Source organism: Teleopsis dalmanni, chromosome X (assembly GCF_002237135.1).
Source record: "Teleopsis dalmanni isolate 2A chromosome X, ASM223713v2, whole genome shotgun sequence".
Taxonomy (NCBI): domain Eukaryota; kingdom Metazoa; phylum Arthropoda; class Insecta; order Diptera; family Diopsidae; genus Teleopsis; species Teleopsis dalmanni.
In genome coordinates, this window is record NC_051848.1 from 25,568,116 (window position 1) to 25,576,078 (window position 7,963).

The 7,963-nt window shown below is 28.8% G+C and overlaps 1 long non-coding RNA gene across 4 annotated transcripts; it reads right to left on the reverse strand.

Annotated features, from left to right (window-relative positions):
• Window positions 1–5,361: 5,361 nt before the first annotated feature.
• Window positions 5,362–7,615, reverse strand: LOC119662518. 4 transcript variants are annotated; one of them, XR_005250799.1, is made up of 5 exons: window positions 7,100–7,615; window positions 6,859–7,039; window positions 6,405–6,600; window positions 6,013–6,343; window positions 5,823–5,901 (listed from the first exon to the last, which is right to left on the reverse strand). It is a non-coding gene; the product is annotated as an uncharacterized LOC119662518 (long non-coding RNA). The 4 variants fall into 4 exon arrangements; XR_005250797.1 differs by lacking the exon at window positions 5,823–5,901 and adding an exon at window positions 5,362–5,809 and having other exon boundaries at window positions 6,013–6,600; XR_005250796.1 differs by having other exon boundaries at window positions 6,013–6,600.
• Window positions 7,616–7,963: the final 348 nt, after the last annotated feature.

Genomic DNA, 7,963 nt, shown 5'->3' on the forward strand with positions numbered 1-7,963 from the left:
TATGACTTCACCTATATCACTTATGCATATTAACTATGTTTACATTTACAGCATGTTTCCACTGAAGCTAAAACTCTTTATGTTAATGATATTAAGATTTGGTCGTTTCTATCGGCATAAGCTGATTTATATATATATAAAATAGCTTGTTTGTTTACATTTTACATATAAAACGTATTATAATGAAGAAATTTCAAACTTTGCTGTTTTCCCTTGTGGAAAATATGTTTTTAAGTGTTGCATTCAACAATTTTTGCCTTAAATCAATTAATTTATTTATAATGAGCTCATTTATATGAAAGTTCATTATAACATATATAATTTGTATGGTAAATTATACTTATGAGCAACCTTACTATGCAAAACCGCCTAATTTCATGTTTCCACTGCTTACTTAGTAAGCAATAATCTTAAATAACTTTAAGATTTTTCCGTTTCCATTGATTTTAGTTACTTATTTTGAGTGAAAGAGCTTTTATGTGTCGAAAAATTCTTTGAAATTTCTAATAGAACGTTTGTTTGTTTAAATAAACAACACATCACATAATACATCACACAAAAAATTAAATTTATAATTGATATATTAAATCATTTTATATATCACTTACAAATTCAATTAATAAAAACAGCTCAGTTTACAGCTCAGCTGTTGGTTGTTTACATTTTATATATAAAACATATAACAAATTCACAAATTTTTTTAATTTTCCTTGTAGGAAATTTATTTTTAAAGGTTCCATTCAACATTTTTTTTGCTTAAATCAATTGATTTATTTATAATGAGCTCATTTATATGAAAGCTTATTATAATTTGCATGGTAATTCGAATTTCAAAAAAAACGCAAAACCTATTAAATAATATTAGTTTTGTTTTTCCGAGTTTTCGACATAAAATAGTTTTTGGTGAAAAATATTAAATTTAATATTAAATTTAACACAGTTTTATTTTTCTTACAATTATGACTTTTTTCTTTTAATTTAATGATAGTATTTTGTGTTTATACATGTTTTGCATGTTTTAAATTAACTTAATACAGCAATTATAAATTTTCATGAATAATAAATTATTGACTTCTACTAACCTATCATAGTAGAACCTATCATAACCTATCATAGTTAACAAAACTTCACAAGTTTTGTTAAAAAAATTATTTTTTTAAAATATTTAAATTTATTCAATTAAAAAATAAATTAAAAATTGAATTAAAAAAATAAAATTTATACTCGTAACGGTTATAAAAAATACACAAACTCTTTTGTCATCTGACCGGATTTTTCCATATTCTTCCAAAAATTATTCACAATAGATCAGTTGGCCCATTGTAATGCAAGTGTGCCTTACTCATTATGAATTTACAGTAAGTGGACTTATTTTTGTGAATTTTGTTTTTACTTTGCATGTTAATTTATAAGCGAGACGTGTTCTATTAGAGCATTCAAGTCAAAAGAATACATCTTACATAAATGAGCAAGTGCCTAAATGAGACAATGTGAATGTACTACATACATTAAAAATTTTTAAACAAAATATTTTCTCATATTTTTTTTACTATTTTCTCTTTACTTTATTAATATTTTTGCAATAATATCTGTTTTTGTTCTATTTGTAAGTGTGAAATGTATCTTATGTTTTTTAATTGTTTTTAATACTTAATTTATTATATCAAGTAAGTTAAACATAAATTCTTAAGTTAAATCTGAAATTCATATGAATGTTTTTGTAGATAAACAAAACTGATATGAACTAATTTCTTATAACTTTTTTTTTTGTTTTGTAAATATTAGTTATACTCTTAATAATCCAGTTATTTTCCTTGTGGCGCTATACCTATATGAAAATGAAAAACCCATCACTGCTGTTTCATCTTCAACTCCGACTATCATGAATATTACTTATGCGCATTCATGCACAAAAGCAACTCTTCGAGAATAATTTTAAACTCACAATTCTTATTTAACAACAAATAAAACGACCAACCTCTTCCATTACCGAAAAACTAATGCAAAAATCCAATTTCTTATGCAAACATAAAATTTCACTTCCATCTTCGAACGAAATCCAGGTCAAGCAAACCATAAAATCATTCATCATTTTTATATATATATACATATTTATATATATATATATATATATATGATTGTTTCAATGTGTATATATATACACATACGTATACAATATAAATAGATATATGCTAATGTATGTACATATATATCATCATATATATATATATATGTATGTAAGTATATATATATACATACATATATATTTTGCATGTGCATAAGTATTTATAAGTGTTAGGCTACGTTTGCAAAATTTTTAATGCTACCGAAATCCCCACAAAAACGAAGGAATCAAATGTTCGTAGCACTGTAACTGCTCAAGTTGCCAAAGGATAAGTGTCAAAAATTGACTACGTGTTTGTATAAATACAATTATAAATATATGTATCTGATTGTATATACATTATTGTTTACGGATGCCAACTCGGTAATGTGCACATATAAATTTTGTGATGAGTTTTTAAAAGTTTAAATGTATGCGCAGATTTTCACCTTTTCCAGCTTTTCCAATTTTTCAGTCTCTGAGCATTTGTTTTATTATTATAAGTTGATTTAATTTAAAACTGCTGACCGAATTGGCTGGGAAATGCAAATGGTTTTGTTTTTATATGCACACAATATATATAATAAATATATATATATTTGAATTTTATATTTTTTGTCAATTTATAAGGTAGCAAACACCTTTTATTTATTACTCGTATATAATTTCAAGAAAAAATTTATTATAATGGAAATAATTTTTCAGTGATTAACAGAAACCCTCCGTTTCAAGTAAGTCAAATTTTACATGTTTTTTACTGTTTTGACTAACTTTTATTGGTTTTAAATATAGAACAGTTCATCTTTTATCAACAACCTGATACCATTTTTACATCTAGAACATCTAAGCAAATCATCAGATAAAAAATCGCCTCGGAGTTACCTTTGAAAATTGTTGGAAATTTATTTTTTAAAAATCTTTACTATATTTCGCGTGAAAAATTGATTCAAAACTCAATGTAAAAAGATTTTTCACAATCCCAAAATTTTTTAGAAAATTTATTTTAAATTATGTGTCAATTGATCGTGCGAAATTTGCGTTAGTACTAAATTCAATGAAAGATTATTTTTGTATTATAACAAGAAATCTATCACAAATGAAGAAAGCGGTAAGAGAAAAGGGAAATTTTCAAGTACAAAAAAACATGTTTAATTCTCAATCAAGTTAATTCTTGGACTGACCATAAAAATGCTGCGGATATCTGTCATTAGTTGTTGTTTAATAACACCACCTGCTCTGCAAACTCCACTTTCACCTGTGCCACGCCCATGCTTTCTGACTTAGATAAGCCTAGATCTTTATATATGAAGGTTGTGTGCAAGATCGATTAAATTGAGGTAAAATAAATTGATATTTCCTAAGAATTTTTTGCATTGCACTTATGTAAATATTTATTTATTTATTTATTGCACTTATGTTATTTATTAGTTTTAGTTAAAAGTTCTTAAATGTATTTATTCATTTATTAAATATCTTATAAAATTTCCACAATGGTCACAACTAATTTACCTAATTCTTTTTTAATTTACCCTACTCGAAATTCTGGTAAATACCAACATTCGCTACCACACCGACATAATTTACTGTTTCCAGCAATTTACCATCAATTTACTCGAACTCGCACACTGCCTAAGCATCTTGATAATTTTTCTCTCTTAACCGCTGAAATGTGGCGGAAATGTTCTCTATTTATAACTAAGAGGGGATTTTATTGGATTAAAGTCTCATACTTTACATGACTGCAAAAAAAAATACCTGCTGATGATCTTTTGAAACATCTGTTGGCTTAAATTTAATTTGTTTTGGACTGTAAGTGTCAGATTTGAGTGTCAGATTTGAGTGTCAGATTTAAGTGTCAGATTTAAGTGTCAGATTTGTCAAATTTAAAACAGGGACCTGCGATTCTAATTGCATAATCAGTGCTTTTTAAACTATTTAAATTATTTTTCATTTTTTTAGTACTTTGAGAATCGAGAGAAATAAGTAATTTGTAATAAGTAATTTACTGTAATTTACTGTTACTAGGACTCTATGCCACCATATTGATTAATAAAAAATATAGGTGGTTAATTCAAACTTCCTTTTTTTCTCCCACCCTCTTTTTCGATCTGTCGTCTCACATATTCTCTCTCTTTCTCTGTCGTAGATATTTTCTTTGCCTCTCTGCCACTCTCCCTGTCAAATGGAGCTGTCAGAAGCTGTGATATAAAGCGGTCACATACATTGTGACCGAAAAGTTTCCGGAAATTTTAAATAAAACGCAAAATTCTTAATCTTCATCAATATTTATTTTATCTCCTTCAAAATATCTCCATTAGAAGCGATACACAAAGGCCAACGTTTCTTCCAATCATCAAAACATTTTTATAGGCGCTTTCCGGTATGGCTTTGAGTTCCCTCTGCGAATTCTGTTTTACGTCTTCTATGGATTCAAAACGCGTTCCTCTGAGTGGTAATTTGAGGTTGGGAAACAGGAAAAAGTCACACGGTGCAAGATCAGGTGAATACGGTGGCTGTTCGATGGTATTTATTGAATGTTTGGCCTTAAAATCGTTGATAATGTTGAACAAATTGAGGTGAATCGGAACAAGCCGGGCGTTGACACGTCGCATACACAAATTGTCCACCAAAATCAAACGAGCCATCTCACGACCGATGCCTAGCTCTCGTGCTATCTCTCTAACACTCACATGAGGATTTTTGAACACGATTTCCTTTGCCTTTTCAATGTTTTCGTCGGTGGTAGAGGTCGAAGGTCGTCCAGAACGCGGCATGTCTTCGACGGTCGTACGACAGTCCTGAAAGGCTTTGTACCACTCATAAACTTGAGTTTTCGATAAAACTGATTCCCCATAAGCCTTTTGTAGCATTCGCAACGATTCTGCACACGAAATTTCGTTCGAAAAACAAAATTTGATGCAAACTCTTTGTTCAATATTTTTTTCCATTGTTTTTTTCGCAACGCACTACTGAGGTGAACTGGTTTCAACAGCTGCCGTAAACGAACTGTCTTACAGATCGCGCTCATTTTTGGCATAGTAATTAAGGACAGTGCTGCCAAACTACATAAACTTAAAATATCGAAAAATATACAGCGCGCGAATTTTAAATGAGAATTTTCGAAAACTTTTCGGTCACAATGTATGGAATCAGCCTTTAATGTAGCATTCACTGTATCATAAAAAATTCTGGCAAACTAAAGTCGATTTGTACAGCAATGGATTGAAGACAAAGTAAAAATTACACTCAATTTGGGGTTATGTAGTTTCACGGCTTTTATTATTCAGTTATTGTGTTTGTTGTTTTTTTAACAAAATTTTTATAGTACAGTAGTAGCTCTGTTTAGTATATACTTTTTTAAAAACAGTGTAAGAAAAAGAAATATACACGCAACTGTGAATAAATAAAGTTTTCCGCATTTCTATAACCCACTAAAACGTACAGAACTTCCATTTCATACAATTAGATGTGATTCTTCTTTATATGATCCAACATGTATCAATTTGTTTTCAATTTTCATATATTGGATTGTTTCAATACATATTGTCTACGAGAATGTCTTCAACTACTTTGTCATCTATTTTGCTCTTGTTGTTATTGATTTTAGTGTTTTTCGCAAGGTTATCATTGGTCATAATCTGATCTCCTCTCCTAGTCAGTCAGTTTATGTCAGTTTATGGACTTTCGTTTTATTAGGATTGTGAACTATGGAAAATTATTAAGAACATATTCTGAGTAATAGTACCTTTAATTTTCGGTGAAAAAAGTGAATTTCTGTTTTGTTGAAGTTGTGGACTCTGGATAATAATTAAGGAATACGTTCTAATTATATAGAAATGTTAGATGTTATACAGAGTATGTTGTTATATTGTTAAAATAATAAAAAAAATTTATTTTTTGGCATTTACCTTTTGGTTGACTTCATCATCTATGCCTGCAGGTTAGGTCGTATTCCAAGTAAAGTATATTGGATTATTTTGATTAGATTATTATTATTCTATTAATAGATTTAATGTATTAATGTACTTAACCATATACATCTTCGTTTTGAACTGATTCCGAAAGTAAGGTATATTCTATCATCTATGCATTATAATATTTACAAACATTATTTTGCGATCGCCAGATGAGTGTGTAATTACTGATATCACGGTGTTATATTAAATACATTGATTTGTTTATCATGAATGGTGTAGATATGCTGAGAACATTGCCCAACTTGGATTGGATTCCATTTGGCTTTTAAATTTTAATATTTAATCATCGTATGTAAAGAAGTATAAATGAAGATATACGTTACTTGTATTGAAACAATGTGAGAGATATCACAGTGTAATTGCATTCTGAAGGGCATCTTAATAACATATTGACCTGACCACGTAAATATATTCTAAGCCAGACTTAAATCGCATTCACTGTTGATTAGTACTTATGACAAAAATGTTACTAGGACTATCTCCAATGTGTTGAATAAAATCGATGATAACATCTTGAACCTATAAAAGTAAGGACATCATTTTTTATTGAATTTAATCATGAATTACAGTCATATCATTAAAATTTGTGATTATGTATTGGATTAATCTTATGTATTGTGATAAAATATATATTATGTTTGTCAAATTGCATTAAAAATCCTTTTTAAGCGATACAAAAAATTGAATATAAAGCGCTGAGAATATATTTGTTAGGTTATATGTTGGTTTTGTAAAAAACACTGAGTATTATGGAATGTTCTTAGATTATATATTTACCTTTAAGTTGGTCAGATTATGCTTTCTATTATAGTGTTCTTCTGTGTCACTTTATTATTAATACACATATTATTTGCACCTCATTGATTATAAACTTTCTTCTTATTTCATTATCTTTTGTCACGTCAAAGAACTTTGGTGTTATTCGATCATAGATAAAATATTCCTCAAGCTTCTGTAACTAGAATTTTCAACGGTTTTAAAAAATTTGTAGTGATGCGAAAACAATTTATTTACTCACCTTTCACACACAGGGATGATACAAGTTTTCCATTTGGGTGCTTTGTGTTTCTATATTACCGGTTAAATTTCTTGTTAAATCTAAGAGTTGTCATTAAATTTATTTAAGATTGTTTTCTGTAAGGCAGCGATTTTCGGGGATACGCAAATTGTCGTATGTGCTGTTTTAACTTTCTCACTATTTCCGTTCACGTTTGCAACCGCGCTTTGGATATTTTCAATCTTCTCATCTGTTTTTGAACAACTTCCGTACTGTTGACTATTGGAACTATCATCTTGTTCAATAGATTTCAAATTCTTCAATGAAATATCTTTTATTTCTTCTTTCGACGTCGTAGATTTTGAAACTTGGGACTCACTTACAGTTGTTTTTGACAACTTCGAATTTGTTTGTAAGACTTTCATAGATTTTTCCTCCCACAGCTTGATTCTACTTAATACACTAATCCCTTTCGAGCACTGACTCAATTTGTTACAGTCTTCTGAGCTGCAAATTTCATCAATTGGATCGCCTGTATTGCTAGCATAAAGACTATCAACTGTAACTACAATATCTTTATCATTGTCAGTTTTCAATTCATTATTTAAACATGTACTTTGAGGTATCAAAGCAATATTTGCACATGTTTGATGGAAGGCAATGATACTTTGTAACGAATCATTTTGATGAATATGATATCTTGCTATAGTTTTAGTATTCGCTACATTTCTAGACTCTTTGGTAGAGTCATCACTCGCTAATAATTGCTTTTCATCTAATGAATCCGTTTTCGATTCAAAGTCTGTAATTTCTTCAATTGTAACAGATAAACTAATAGCATTAGATTGACGTTTCATCAAAGCATTTTGTTTCAAACTTTGTTTA